Genomic DNA, 15,716 nt, shown 5'->3' with positions numbered 1-15,716 from the left:
TGTTTGTCTGTCAGATCCGTCACGGGTGCAGAACGAAGTCCGTGGGACACTGCAATATTTGCTGGTGACCGTGTGTACCCGTGTGTTAACGGATCGAATAGAGACAACTATCAGAGCTAAATTATTGGAAGAGAACGAAAAGCGGCCCGGCCTGTGCGTGGACAGCGCGTGCACCAATGCTGACGTCACTGCCACGTGTGACGGTGTCAACTCCATGTCCATCACGGCCATCATTGTCATCAGACAAGTACCGTAAGTAGACCGTCAGTTAACCATCTCTTTGTTCGTTGTGCACTGAATGGCTAGGGTGAATATATTATTCGTTATTTGTATTTTTGACCACAATATGACATTTTACACAGATCGAGACAGTCGAGACCGCACTAGCGATCGAGGTGAACAATGACTGTCGAAATGTGTGTAAAATGACATATTGTGGTCAAAAATACAAATAACATTTATGTATCGATCGATTCTGGCTAGAACTCTTTTTACATTTAGTCAAGTTTTGACTAAATGTTTTAACATAGAGGAGGAATCGAGACGAGGGTCGTGGTGTATGTATGTGTGTGTGTGTGTGTGTGTGTGTGTGTGTGTGTGTGTGTGTGTGTGTGTGTGTGTGTGTGTGTGTGTGTGTGTGTGTGTGCGCGTGTGTGTGTGTAGAGCGATTGAGAGTGAACTACTGGACCGATCTTTATGAAATTTGACATAAGAGTTCCTGGGTATGATATTCCCGGACGTTTTTTTCTTTTTTTCGATAAATGTCTTTGATGAGGTCATATCCGACTTTTTGTAAAAGTTGAGGCGGCATTGTCACACCCTCATTTTTCAATCAAATTGATTGAAACTTTGGCCAAGCAATCTTTGACGAAGACCGGACTTCGGTATTGCATTTCAGCTTGGTGGCTTAAAAATTAATAAATTACTTTGGTCATTAAAAATCTGAAAATTGTAATTAAAATTATTTTTTTATAAAACGATCCAAATTTACGTTCATCTTATTTTTTTTTATCATTTTCTGACTCCAAAAACATATAAATATGTTATATTCGGATTAAAAACAATGTCTGAAAATTAAAAATATAAAAAATATTATCAAAATCAAATTTCCGAAATCGATTTAAAAACAATTTCATCTTATTCCGTGTCAGATCCTGATTCCAAAAACATATAGATATGATATGTTTGGATTAAAAACACGCTCAGAAAGTTCGAACGAAGAGAGGTACAGAAAAGCGTGCTATGCAGCACTGCGAAACCCCTACCGCGCTGAACAGGCTCGTCAGTTTCACTCGCGTTTTGCACAAGCGGCGGACTACGGTCATTGTGAAAAACTACAGTGCGTTCAGTTATTCTGTGAGTTCCACAGCTTGACTAAATGTAGTAATTTCGCCTTACGCGACTTGTTAGTTTTTATGATTGAACGCACACAAACATGCACTATTTTGTAGTCTCAGCTGGCAGCCTAAATATGAAGTTTTGTTGTCACATGGCTCAAAGAAGGGACATCCAGTGTTCAATCGATACATTGAGTATTTGTTGTTGTCATTGCATCTTGTCATCACTTTCACGTGTTTTCATTCATAACCAGCATGGTAGCAAAAAATACTGTACATATACATGTGACAAATCGAGGTGGTGAATGGGTTTTAGCTTCAGGTGAAACGTGGATTGTCAAACTGATCAGGCTGATTAGTTGATGTGTGTGGAACCAACGCTGCTTTGAATCCGTGTTTCCGAGGACACCGATTGTAAGCATTAATTCACTCTTAAAGACCCAATCAATGTTGATAATTACCGCGGCAACTCATGGTTAATTTCGAACTTATCTCTGCTATCGAAAAATGCACAACAAAAAGTCATCTTCAAAAACCCTTACATTAAAAGGCATACATGCCGAAAACTTACTGTGCACGCAAGTATGATTGCAGGTCTGTACATTTTTAGACGGGAAGAATAGCGTCTGACGACACAGATAAGTATGACGTGTTATCTTGAACTTTCTGATGCCTTTGGGGCGCTGAATTGCATTCTAAGCATTACGTTCAGAATTGGGATCCCCGTATTTTTCATACAGTCATTTGCTCTTCCAAACTAATGACAACAAGAGGCGAAGCCTTCAAGGCTCACGTAAGAAATCGACAAACAGTAACACAAACTCAATCACTCCGTCACACATACACACACACAGTACACACACACACACACACACACACACACACACATACACACACACACACACACACACACACACACACACACACACACACACACACAGAAAGAGCATAGGTGAAACTGTGCAAGAAAGCGAGACACTAGATCTAGATCTGTCTGTCTGCATGTAGCCTACTTACATGGACACGACTGCCAAATAGTCTCGGCCCGCTCAAAATAACAATCACCGAGACTTTCAGTAATTCCATCGCGTGACGTCTAACCCTCGTACGTCATAATGTGACGTCAATGTAATATGACGTCTTCAAATGTTAAAGTTTCTACCACAGACATACACACATACATACGCACGCACGCACGCACAGACAGACAAAAATTTTTTTATTATTTTTTTTTTATTATTCTTTTTTCTTTTCCAGACAATATAACATAAGACAGATCAAAGACAGTCTACATAGGGTAACGAAAATAGCAAATATCCAGTTGAGGCCATCTCAACCATATCACTTACACACACACATATAAACAGACAGTACAAAAAGGATAGAGAGAAAAGAGAGAGGAAGAAAGAAGAGTGACAGAAGAGAATAAGGATCAGGGAAAGAAGAGGAAGAGGATAGCGAGCGGTGACCAGGCTAAAAAAAAAATAAAATAAAAAATAAAAAAAATAAAAAAACATAAAATCATTCCATCGCATGCCTGTACAGACTCCAGTTTCTGTTGAAAGAAGTTAACTCATTGTTAACCAATGCATTGTGCTTCTCTGCCAAAAATCTTTGTTTTAGAGTTAAAACAAGAACCTGAAAATGGGGGCCGGTCGCACGTATTTTAGATGTATAAATGTGGTATTTTGCGATTAGAAGGAACAAATCAAAGGTTTTGTCCGTCACACAGTTTGTTTGGTAGCCACAGATAATAAGTTGCTTATACAGTCTAACATTAGTACAATGTACAAAATTGTCTCGCATCCACTGAAGGAAATCATTCCAAAAGGCCTGTGTTTTTGTACAGTCCCAAAAAAGATGTTCTAGCGTTTCCTCCTGCTGTCCGCAGAAAGTACAAATAGGAGATTCAACAATTTTTCTCAGATGCAAAAAACGCTGGGTGGGTATAATTCTATATATCAGTCTATACTGAAACCATCTGAGACGTACGTCCTCAGTTGTTCTTTTAATTTTTAGAAAAACCTTATTGACATCTACATTACAGTTCAGTGCAGCTGTCCACTTTTCAATACATTTCAGAGGATCAGTATTCTTAATCAAATATCCATAGACATGTTTAGAACCACCACTGGCCAAGCACTGCCAGACACATAGGTCACTTACCACAAAGTTATCACAAAAGTCAATTTCTAGCTTACATTGGTACTTCTTAACAGCCCGTACTATTCCTTGATATAACAAAAAATTAACAGTCACATTTGGGTATTTTCTGCTAAATTCATCATAGGTCAAAAATCCATCTTCCTTCAGCAAGTGACCAACAGAAACAATACCACAATGTGCCCAACTTCTAAGAAACAACACCTTCTTGTCTCTGCATATATTGATATTATAAAAAAGACATTCAGATACAAAGTCATGAAAAGAAGATGGAATACATTTGTTGCACACTTTTTTATAATGTTTAAAAACATCAACCCAAAAAGGATTAACAATTCTTTGCATCAGTACATTTGCAAACTCGCCCCCACGTTGTTTCACAACTCGGACAGCAGGACATAATGCATAGAGAATTTGTGTAATTTTTCCATCATCATGTAAAACTTTCATTAGCCAGGTTATCTTCAATGACGATAGAAAAACTCTCACGTTAACCATTTTAAGTCCCCCCTCTTCATATGCCTGATACATGGAGGTTCTTTTAATTTTGTCAATTTTCCCGTCCCAAACAAAATTAAACAGTAGTTTCTGTAGATTAGCTAGAAAATCCTCATCTGGGTCCGGCAAATTCATAAATAGGTAGGTAAGTTTGGACAATGCCAAAGTCTTAATGACTGTTATTTTTCCGAAAGGGGTTAAATTCCTTCTGGACCACGAGTTGAAAATTCTCTTAATCTCCACAAACTTATTTTCATAGTTTATTGGAACAATTTCCTCGATGTTTGTCGAAAACCAGATACCCAAAACTCTGAAAACAGTGGGATTCCAAACAAAGTTGTGTTCTGGCATAAACTTAACGTTAGAATTTTTAGAGGCTCCTATCCACACTGCTGACGACTTATCATAGTTAATAACTAGACCTGACAAAGAAGCAAATGTCTGTAGTGTTTCTACACATGCACAAAAAGAATCTTTGGTACCATCAAGAAAAAAAGTAGTGTCATCCGCATATTGTGACAATAAAATTTCGACATCAAAAAAATTCAGTCCCTTTATTTTTGGATTCTGACGCATCATTATTGCCATAATTTCGGCACAAATTAGAAAAATATAAGGAGACAAAGGGTCCCCTTGACGGGTTCCTCTCTCCAGATTAAACCACTCTGAATATTGTCCGTTTACTGCTACACATGATTTACTATTTCTGTAAAAAGTTAATATCCACTTTTTTTATATCATTTCCGAAGTTAAATTTATTCAGTGCTTTTTGTATAAACGACCATGCAATGCTATCGAAAGCTTTTTCAAAGTCTACCATTAACAGAAGGCCATCAGCTTGTCGTTCATTAGCATAAATAATAGAATCATAGAGTAAACGAATATTTTCGCCTATATTCCTACCTTGCATAAACCCTTTTTGATCTTCATGAATTATGGTTGGGAGAACACGTTTCAGCCTTTCAGCAATGCAGGTGGAAGCTATTTTGTAGACAGTATTTAAAAGAGTAATAGGACGCCAATTTTTTAGAAACCTTTTATCTTTCCCTTCTTTGGGTATGCAGGTGATCACTCCTTGACGTTGTGTTACCGACATTTCACCTTTTCTAAAGCCTTCGACAGACAAAAGTTAGCATCGCATAGGCTACACTTACGTGAGCCAAAAACGATGATTGGTGGCTTGTTGTCAGACAAGCATTTTTTGTTGTCCCTGGGGGGCATATCGCCTTCAGTTTCATATTAATCTTATCAACTTCGGCCTTCGGCCTTGGTCTATATTACAGGCATGGGAATTGAAAATTGTAAAAAAGGCTGAAAATGTATAACTGAAGTCAACGGCGCGAAGCGCCTAGCCTTACTAGGGGGGTCCGGGGGCATGCCCCCCCGGAAAAAAATTTCTCCAAAGAACCCAAATGGTGCAATCTGGTGTCATCTGAGCTCCAAGTTTGCCATTAAATTCTGTTTTTAGAATCAGAGTTTTTAGTACCAATTTTTGCTTTTTTGAAGAAAAAAAATATATATATGTATTATATGGTTTACATTTTTTTAAAAATTGATCTGTTGAGACAAACAGGAAAATGTAACTTGTAACACAATCTGTGCAATCTGGTTTACTTTCAAACATAAAAGTTCAAGTAACTGAGGCGGGCGGTAGCAGTGCGTGAACAAAGTACGGAAAGTTTTCGCGGGCTTTTGCGCAAAGGCAAAAGTAACCGGTGCTTTTTTTGTGGGCCTCCCCCCTTTATTTTTTCGGCTGACACTTTTGCTTTTTCGGTGAAAAAAAATTAAAATTCGGCGGAAATCCGCCGTTCGGCGGACAATTCCCATGCCTGTAAAATTTTTATTATTATTAAGATGAAACAAAAGACGATATGGTCCCTCGGACCAACAAAAAAAGCTGGTCTGCCAACATGCCACCAGACATCTTATATTGTTGATTGAACAAAACGTTGTTCATTGTCATTTGTTTGTATATTTCGTTGCGAGTCCAGTATATTAGGTATTACTCTTAAAAATGAAAATGTTTTAATTCGATGTTCGCCTCGCCTTATATTACCAGTGTGTGGAACATCCCCATGAACTTGGTATTTGCTGCAAAACCATTCAGTATACAATTCAGTTTATCATTCCATCAATCAGTCTATCCATCAAAAATCGATTCATCCATGCATCGATCATCCATCCATCCATCAATCGATCAATCAATCAATTAAAGAGAGAGAGAGAGAGAGAGAGAGAGAGAGAGAGAGAGAGAGAGAGAGAGAGAGAGAGAGAGAGAGAGAGAGAGAGAGAGAGAGAGAGAGACAGACAGACAGAGAGAGAGAGACAGACAGACAGACAGACAGACAGACAAACACACACACACTGTTGGCATTTCATTGGAGAACCTTTCTTTACACCTACCCAGAGACACGCTTCGTTCCATCAACGTGACGGAAAGCGCGAAATCGCCAGAAGACATTCTGGCCGAGGCGGCGAAGCAAGGAAGCTTCGATCTGCAGGTAATAATCTTACCGTTAGTCGATTTGCAGGTAATAATCTTACCGTTAGTCGATCTGTAGGTAATAATCTTACCGTTAGTCGATCTGCAGATAATAATCTTACCGTTAGTCGATCTTCAGGGAATAATCGTACCTTTAGTCGCTCTGCAGGTAATAATCTTACCTTTAGTCAATCTGCAGGTGCAAATCGTACCTTTAGTCGATCTTCAGGTAATAATCTTACCGTTAGTCGATCTGCAGGTGCAAATCTTACCGTTAGTCGATCTTTAGGTAATAATCGTATCTTTAGTCGATCTTCAGGTAATAATCTTACCTTTAGTCGATCTGCAGGTAATAATCGTACCTTTAGTCAATCTGCAGATAATAATCTTGCCGTTAGTCGATCTGCAGGTAATAATCTTACCGTTAGTCGATCTTCAGGTAATAATCTTACCGTTAGTCGATCTGCAGGAAATAATCTTACCGTTAGTCGATCTTCAGGTAATAATCTTACCGTTAGTCGATCTACAGGTAATAATCTTACCGTTAGTCGATCTGCAGGTAATAATCTTACCGTTAGTCGATCTACAGGTAATAATCTTACCGTTAGTCGATCTGCAGGTAATAATCGTACCTTTAGTCGATCTGCAGGTAATAATCTTACCGTTAGTCGATCTACAGGTAATAATCTTACCGTTAGTCAATCTGCAGGAAATAATCTTACCGTTAGCCGATCTGCAGGTAATAATCGTAGCTTTAGTCGATCTGCAGGTAATAATCCTAGGGTTAGTCGATCTGCAGGTAATAATCTTACCGTTAGTCGATCTGGAGGAGATAATTTTACCGTTAGTCGATCTGCAGGAAATAATCTTACCGTTAGTCGATCTTGAGGAAATACTCTTATCGTTAGTCGATCTGCAGGAAATAATCTTACCGTTAGTCGATCTGCAGGTAATAATCTTACCGTTAGTCGATCTGCAGGTAATAATCTTACCGTTAGTCGATCTGCGGAAAATAATCTTACCGTTAGTCGATCTGGAAAAAAATTATCTTACCGTTAGTCGAACGCAAACGCAGCTTTGTCTTACGCCTCAACATGCCTCTGTTTCACAACTGTTGTTGCAAAGTCTTCAATTCTGCACAAGGATAAGTTTTGCATTGTACACGCTTTCTGTGAGAGCTATTGGGCTAAAGCTGAACAAAACTCACACAACAAGTATGGCAAAGATAGAAGTGTTAATTTATTACAGAGACGTTGATACTTCTTTTTCAGGGAAAAATGAAATTTATTTTTCATCTCAAAAGACAGATGTTTATTTCTTCAATAATGCTTTAAAAAAAAGAAGCTATTGTACATGCTGATTTTATTGAAATTCATAGGGGATGATTAGTGCGGGTAATCCGGACAGTACGGTGTTGGAAGTGTGTACCTGTGCGCTTTTTGTTAACTTACAAATTATCAGTCTGTCGAACGTAACGAAGTTAAGAATCACTTAAACATGCTTGGAAGACTTCGTCCGTTGAAACTGTCCTGGTTAAAATCTGTGTTTGTGATCCTTTGATCTACAGAGCATTGGAGCGACCCATTGAAACTGTTCTGATTGATCTGTGTGTGTGATTCCTTGATCTACAGAGCATTGGAGCAACCCTTGAACGTGTTCTGATTGATCTGTGTTAGTGATTCCTTGATCTACAGAGCATTGGAGCGACCCTTGAACGTGTTCTGATTGATCTGTGTTTGTGATTCCTTGATCTACAGAGCATTGGAGCGACCCATTGAACGTGTTCTGATTGATCTGTGTTAGTGATTCCTTGATCTACAGAGCATTGGAGCGACCCTTGAACGTGTTCTGATTGATCTGTGTTAGTGATTCCTTGATCTACAGAGCATTGGAGCGACCCATTGAAATTGTCCTGGTTAAGATCTGTGTTAGTGATTCCTTGATCCACAGAGCATTGGAGCGACCCATTGAACGTGTTTTGATTGATCTGTGTGTGTGATTCCTTGATCAACAGAGCATTGGAGCGACCCATTGAAACTGTTCTGATTGATCTGTGTTTGTGATTCCTTGATCTACAGAGTATTGGAGCGACCCATTTAAACTGTCCCGGTAAAGATCTGTGTTCGTGATTCCTTGATCTACAGAACATTGGAGCGACCCATTTAAACTGTCCTGATTGATCTGTGCATGTTATTCCTTGATCTGCAGAGCATTGGAGCGACCCTGGACCAGGTCCAAGTCTTAGCTACGAAATCATGCACGCCCGGCTACACCCTCAAAGAAAACAAATGTGGTAACGATACTCACTCATATTTGTTCGGCGAGAAACACAGCTGTCTGTTTGTGTGTTTACTTCGACTATGTGGAGAGGCTTGATTAGATTCCGTGAAGATATGAAACAGCTATGGTGTTTTTGTTTTTGTTTTTTACTGTTTTGTTTTAAGTGTTTGTCTTTGTTTTTTAAATGCTGGTTAGTATGATATTAGAGATGCAATGTACGGTCTATGTCGCCGCAAAATAAGCTGATTATAGTCTTTATGAAAAACTTTCGTCAATAAACTTCCGTCAATAAAAAAAAAGTTCACATTAAACATTCTTACAATGGCCAAGGCATTTAAATTCTGAAGGTTTTTGCCAAACTCAACTTTACCGAGTATGCAGGGAGGGTTACTGATTCTGTCATTTCGCCAATTAATATTTCTCTGAAGAATTTTGTGTGTGTGTGTGTGACATGATTTGTAATAATACTTATGAACAATAAGTACATGTCATATAGACACATATTTTGTGTACATTACCAAGAGACAAGACAACAAAAACACAATATCGCGACAAACGGACGGATACATAACACACATTTAGATAGGAAACATACAGGAAGAGTTATGCATAAAACTAAGTGAACATGGTCACATTCACAATGTATACATGTTTAAATATCGAAACGAAAAATCGCCCTTATGAAATATAACTATTTCTTTCAAAACCTATAATTAGTTATCTTTAAAAAAAAAAGTAGGTATAATTTCCAATCACAATACAATTTGTTCGGAACGCTGTCAATATATGCATTGTATTTTTCATAACAGCAGAAGACATGACAACTACAGAAGGAACTACACCGGAGGAAACGACTGGCTCTACTGTACCAGGTAAGTTTATTCAACTTTTGAAACTAATAAACTTGATTGAAAACTGTAGCTTATGTTTGATGTCTTTTGGCCACAACTGTTACATACTGTTATAAACTGCAATAAACCATGATAAACTGCAATAAGCAATGGTAAGTAGAGGTTACATGCCGAGTCTCAGTGATTATTAAAATAATGGTCGAAGTTAGCGGATCATGAAAAATGCGAGCTTTAGCGAGCTTTTTCATGACCGCGAACTGAGACCATTATTTTTTATAATCACTGAGACGAGGTGTGTAACCTCTTTATTCCTCCTTTCTTCAGTTATTCAAAGAAAAGAGGAGTTTTTTTGCGAAAGTTTGATCGAATCCTATTCACTCAACCAGTCAACCTGCGCAGGCGATCGATTAATGCGCGGTTGTATAGTTCCGTGCAAATCATTCCATTCTGTTAACACATCTTGTCAGTTTTCCTATTTTGGACTAAAATCAATTACACAGATATGCTGTTATTCTGCTGTGGCGGCAAAGGCAGATATTGTGTGTTCTGTATATGTTTTGGTATCGCTTAGTATAATGTTCTTTCGTCAAATGGGACTAGCAGACGAACTTTTGCACCCGTGTTCTAACGTTAAAAACTGTATGAAGTTCAGTTTTCTGGGAAAAATAGTGTATGAAACCGCTGTTTAAATTGATGAGATGTGTGCATTTGGTTGCGTGTGATCTGTTTATTAAATGAAATATTGTTGAAAACTGACCGTCGGATTGCAGTCTGTTGTCGAAGAAACTGAGTGAAAAGAAGGGGAACTACTCTTGTCGCTGGACAAAGTATGAGTTACTTGCTTGGGAAATTGCTTGTGATGAACGTTTGAGCACGGCAGATCTAGATTCAGAAAACAACCGAACTCATGGATTTTATCTGGAGATTCATGTGTTCAGGCCTGTAGTTGTTAATTTAAATGCGGTATGTTTGTATTGTTTGCTCCAGAGATGTATACTTCGTACATAAGAGCGTTCGGAAATTTTCAGTCGCAAAAAGTAGTACCGAAACAGAACAACTTCTCAACCCATTGCACTATCGAGGATTCAGGCTGTTGCTTGGTCGTTATTTGTTTGGTTGCTGGGTCATTATCGAAAAATAACTACCCCTACAAGTTTACAGAGGTAAAGAAGCAAAGGGGGGAATAAATTGCAATAAGCCATGGTAAACTGCAATAAGCCATGGTAAACTGCAATAAGCCATGGTAAACTGCAATAAGCCATGGTAAACTGCAATAAGCCATGATAAACTGCAATAAGCCATGGTAAACTGCAATAAGCGATGGTAAACTGCAATAAGCCATGATAAACTGCAATAAGCCATGGTAAACTGCAATAAGCCATGATAAACTGCAATAAGCCATGGTAAACTGCAATAAGCCACGGTAAACTGCAATAAGCCATGGTAAACTGTAATAAGCCATGGTGAACTGTAATAAGCCACGGTAAACTGCAATAAGCCATGGTGAACTGCAATAAGCCATGATAAACTGCAATAAGCCATGATAAACTGCAATAAGCCATGGTGAACTGCAATAAGCCATGGTGAACTGCAATAAGCCATGATAAACTGCAATAAGCCACGGTAAACTGCAATAAGCCATGGTGAACTGCAATGAACACACACTTCCCTAAACACACCAGAGTTTACGACACTACATGTGCTACATGTCTTTAAAAAGAACACTAGGCAGATGTGGTTTGATGTACTTTTGTGTATAAAGACCCGGCCTTCTTGTTCAAACACATTATAACGTAAGAAAGACATTTTAATTTCGTACAGTAAGCAACTAACAGATGTTTGTTTTTTGCTCAATTTAACAGAGACAAAAGACCACTCCTACCTCAAATGCAAACAAAACTGTTAAAGCAAAGTTGAAGTCACCACAATTAAGGACACACACACACAAACACACAGACTCACTCACACACAGACACACAGACAGACACACACACAGACAGACACAGACAAACACGCACACACACGCACACGCACACACAAACACACACAACACACACACACACACACACACACACACACACACACACACACACACACAAGAATTTCAAACGTCTTCAGGGCTCATGTTTTTAGGAAATCCGAGAGAGAGAGAGAGAGAGAGAGAGAGAGAGAGAGAGAGAGAGAGAGAGAGAGAGAGAGAGAGAGAGAGAGAGAGAGAGAGAGAGAGAGAGAGAGAGAGAGAGAGAGAAACACACACGTACCCCTTGTGTTTGCCTTTTCGTCTGTCAGATCCGTCACGGTTGCAGAACGAAGTCCGCGTGACACTGAAGTATGTGCTGGTGACAGTCTGTACCGAGGTGACAGAGAAGGAAGTGAAGACAACGGTTTTACTCAGAATCGTGCAACAGAACGAAGCCTGGCCTGGCCTTTGCACCGATAGCGCGTGCACCAATGCTGACGTCACTGCCACGTGTGACGGTGTCAACTCCAAGTCCATCACGGCCACCATTGTCATCGGACAAGTACCGTAAGTAGACCGTCAGTTAAAGGCACAGTAAGCCTCCCGTAAACCATCACAGATACTGTCAGGCTTTAACACACAGTTCAAACACCCTTTCATTTAAACACTCACCGCTTGAGAACATCCTAGGTGCCCTACGTAAAGAGCGAGCAATTTTCAAAGAATTTATTTTTGCGTTGTTTATCTTGCCCCTGAGCCATCGTGAACCCGTGTGATCCAGTTTCCCTTTTTCACAATGCAGTCGTCAGTTTGTAATTTGAATGCGGCTCGCTGTGAGCTTATCTGCAATAGCACGTTATTATGTACCTCTGACTATGCACGAAACAAACGGCTGTGGTTCACAAGAACTCTAGCGATGGCTTTTGACTGTTGAGAGGGACTGGCGAGAGGCATAAACCGTCGTCTGCTACGAGAACCACGACCTTGCGTGACCCTGCTTCCGGACTTTTCTTTTTTCAAACTTTCAAAACTTCGAATTGTACTGATCTTGTCTTGATGAAAAAATAATTCTTTTATGATTTAAGAATGTTTGTGTAAGAAGCTGTCACTTTTTTTATTTAGATTTTAGAAGTTAGGTCCAGCGCCAAAACGGACCACGGTCCGATTGTAATGGAGACAATCCGCAAAATTAATTCTTTGAAAATCGCTCGCTCTTTACGTAGGGCACCTAGGATGTTCCCGTTCGGTGAGCGTTCAAATGGAAGGGTGTTTGTACTGTGTGTAAAAGCCTGACAGTATCTGTGATGGTTTACGGGAGGCTTACTGTGCCTTTAACCATCTCTTTGTTTGTTGTGCACTGAATGGCTGGGGTGAATATATTTACGTTATTTGTATTTTTGACCACAATATGACATTTTACACAGATCGAGACAGTTGAGACCGCACTAGGGATCGAGGTGAACAATGACTGTCGAAATTTGTGTAAAATGACATATTGTGGTCACAAATACAAATAACATTTATGTATCGATCGATTCTGGCTAGAACTCCGTTTAGTTTTTATGATTGAACGCACACAAACATGCACTATTTTGTATTATCCTACATACGTGAGAGAGACACCCGTGAGATAATAATCGTTCAAATCACACGTGTGTATATCATGTAAATGAGGTCATGTCAAGCAAGTCTGACAGGGACCTGTTTTTCCACTGCTTATGATGCCAAAGTCACCGAGACAAACGTCATTATAGAAAAAAAAATTGCGCTCGCTAATTACCCTCGATGAATCTTTAGAACTAACACGTCACGCCGCACTTTCAGAGTGACGTTTCTTTGCTTTGACGTAATAGATTGCACTAGGCTTTAGAAGAGATCGAGGTTCCAAAACAAGCGTCTTCCATTAATCTGCCTCGACTGTAGGACATTTTCAGTAAAATACACGTAAGTACAGTACGTAGGATAAACAGAATACTACATGGCTTGCTGTGTCGTACCAGATTTACACTCGCAGTTCAATATTTAAAAAAACCAACTCGTGTAAATCTGGTACGACACAGCAAGCCATGTAGTATTCTCCATGTCTCAGCTGGCAGCCTAAATATGAAGTTTTGTTGGCCTCTGACGTCACATGGCTCAAAGAAGGGAAATCCAGTGTTCAATCGATACATTGAGTATTTGTTGTTGTCATTACATCTTGTCACCACTTTCACGTGTTTTCATTCATAACCAGCATGGTAGCGAAAAACACTGTACATATACATGTGACAAATCGAGGTGGTGAATGGGTTTTAGCTTCAGGTGAAACGTGGATTGTCAAACTAATCAGGCTGATTTAATAGTTGATGTGTGGAACCAACGCTGCTTTGAATCCGTGTTTCCGAGGACACCGATTGTAAGCATTCACTCTTAAAGACCCAATCAATGTTGATAATTACCGCGGCAACTCATGGTTAATTTCGAACTTATCTCTGCTATCGAAAAATGCACAACAAAAAGTCATCTTCAAAAACCCTTACATTAAAAGGCATACATGCCGAAAACTTACTGTGCACGCAAGTATGATTGCAGGTCTGTACATTTTTAGACGGGAAGAATAGCGTCTGACGACACAGATAAGTATGACGTGTTATCTTGAACTTTCTGATGCCTTTGGGGCCCGGAATGGCATTCTAAGCATTACGTTCAGAATAGGGATCCCCTTATAGTATTTTTCATACATTCGCTCTTCCAAAATGATGACAAAAACGATGATTGGTGGCTTGTTGTCAGACAAGCATTTTTGTGTGTCCTCGGTGAGCATATCGCCTTCAGTTTCATATTCATCAACTTCGGCCTTCGGCCTTGGTCTATATTAGGATAAAACAATAGACGATATGGTCCCTCGAACCAACAAAAAAGCAACAAGCCACCAGACATCTTATAATGTTGATTGAACAAAAATTTAAATGTTTTAATTCGATGTTCGCCTCGCCTTATATTACCTGTGTGTGGAACATCCCCATGAACTTGGTATTTGCTGCAAAACCATTCAGTATACCATTCAGTCGATCATTCCATCAATCAGTCTATCCATCAAAAATCGATCCATCCATGCATCGATCATCCATCCATCCATCAATCGATCAATCAATCAATTAAAGAGAGAGAAAGAGAGAGAGAGAGAGAGAGAGAGAGAGAGAGGGAGAGAGAGAGAGAGAGAGAGAGGGGGAGAGAGAGAGAGAGGAGGAGGAGAGAGAGAGAGACAGAGAGAGGGAGAGAGAGAGAGAGGGGAGAGAGAGAGAGAGATCTGAGAGAGAGGGACACAGACAGACAGACAGAAAGACAGAAAGACAGACAGACAGACACTGCTGGCATTTCATTGGAGAACCTTTCTTTACACCTACCCAGAGACACGCTTCGTTCCATCAACCTGACGGAAAGCGCGAAATCGCCAGAAGACATTCTGGCCGATGCGGCGGAGCTAGGAGGCTTCGATGTGCAGGTAATAATCTTACCGTTAGTCGATCTGCAGGTAATAATCTTACCGTTAGTCGATCTGCAGGTAATAATCTTACCGTTAGTCGATCTGCATGTAATTATCTTATCGTTCGTCGATCTGCAGGTAATAATCTTGTTGCAAAGTCTTCAATTCTGTACAAGGATAAGTTTTGCATTGTTCACGCTTTCTGTGAGAGCTATTGGGTTAAAGCTGAACAATACTCATACAGCAAGTATGGCAAAGATAGAAGTGTTAATTTATTACAGAGACGTAGATACTTCTTATTCAGAGAAAGGTGAAATAACCGACATCTTACATCTCAAAGGACACATGTCTATTTCTTTATAAATGCTTTTTTTGTGTTTAAATGCAATTGAACATGCTGATTTTATTCAAATGCATAGGGTAGGATTAGTGCGGGTAATCCGGAAAGTACGGTGTTTGAAGTGTGTACCTGTGCGCTTTTTGTTAACTTACAAATTATCAGTCTTTCGAACGTAACGAAGTTAAGAATCACTTGAACATGCTTGGAAGACTTCGTCCATTGAAACTGTCCTGGTTAAAATCTGTGTTTGTGATCCTTTGATCTACAGAGCATTGGAGCGACCCATTGAAACTGTTCTGATTGATCTGTGTTTGTGATTCCTTGATCCACAGAGCATTG

The 15,716-nt window shown here is 39.5% G+C and overlaps 1 long non-coding RNA gene across 1 annotated transcript; it reads left to right on the top strand.

The window, feature by feature from the left end:
* Nucleotides 1–102: 102 nt before the first annotated feature.
* LOC138965216 (uncharacterized) lies at nt 103–8,773 on the top strand. The gene is made up of 3 exons (XR_011455362.1): nt 103–252; nt 6,406–6,499; nt 8,689–8,773. It is a non-coding gene; the product is annotated as an uncharacterized lncRNA (long non-coding RNA).
* Nucleotides 8,774–15,716: the final 6,943 nt, after the last annotated feature.

This window comes from Littorina saxatilis, linkage group LG4 (genome assembly GCF_037325665.1).
Source record: "Littorina saxatilis isolate snail1 linkage group LG4, US_GU_Lsax_2.0, whole genome shotgun sequence".
In the NCBI taxonomy this organism is placed as follows: domain Eukaryota; kingdom Metazoa; phylum Mollusca; class Gastropoda; order Littorinimorpha; family Littorinidae; genus Littorina; species Littorina saxatilis.
The sequence above is the reverse complement of the archived record's forward strand: the minus strand, read 5'-3'. Positions and strand labels throughout refer to the sequence as shown.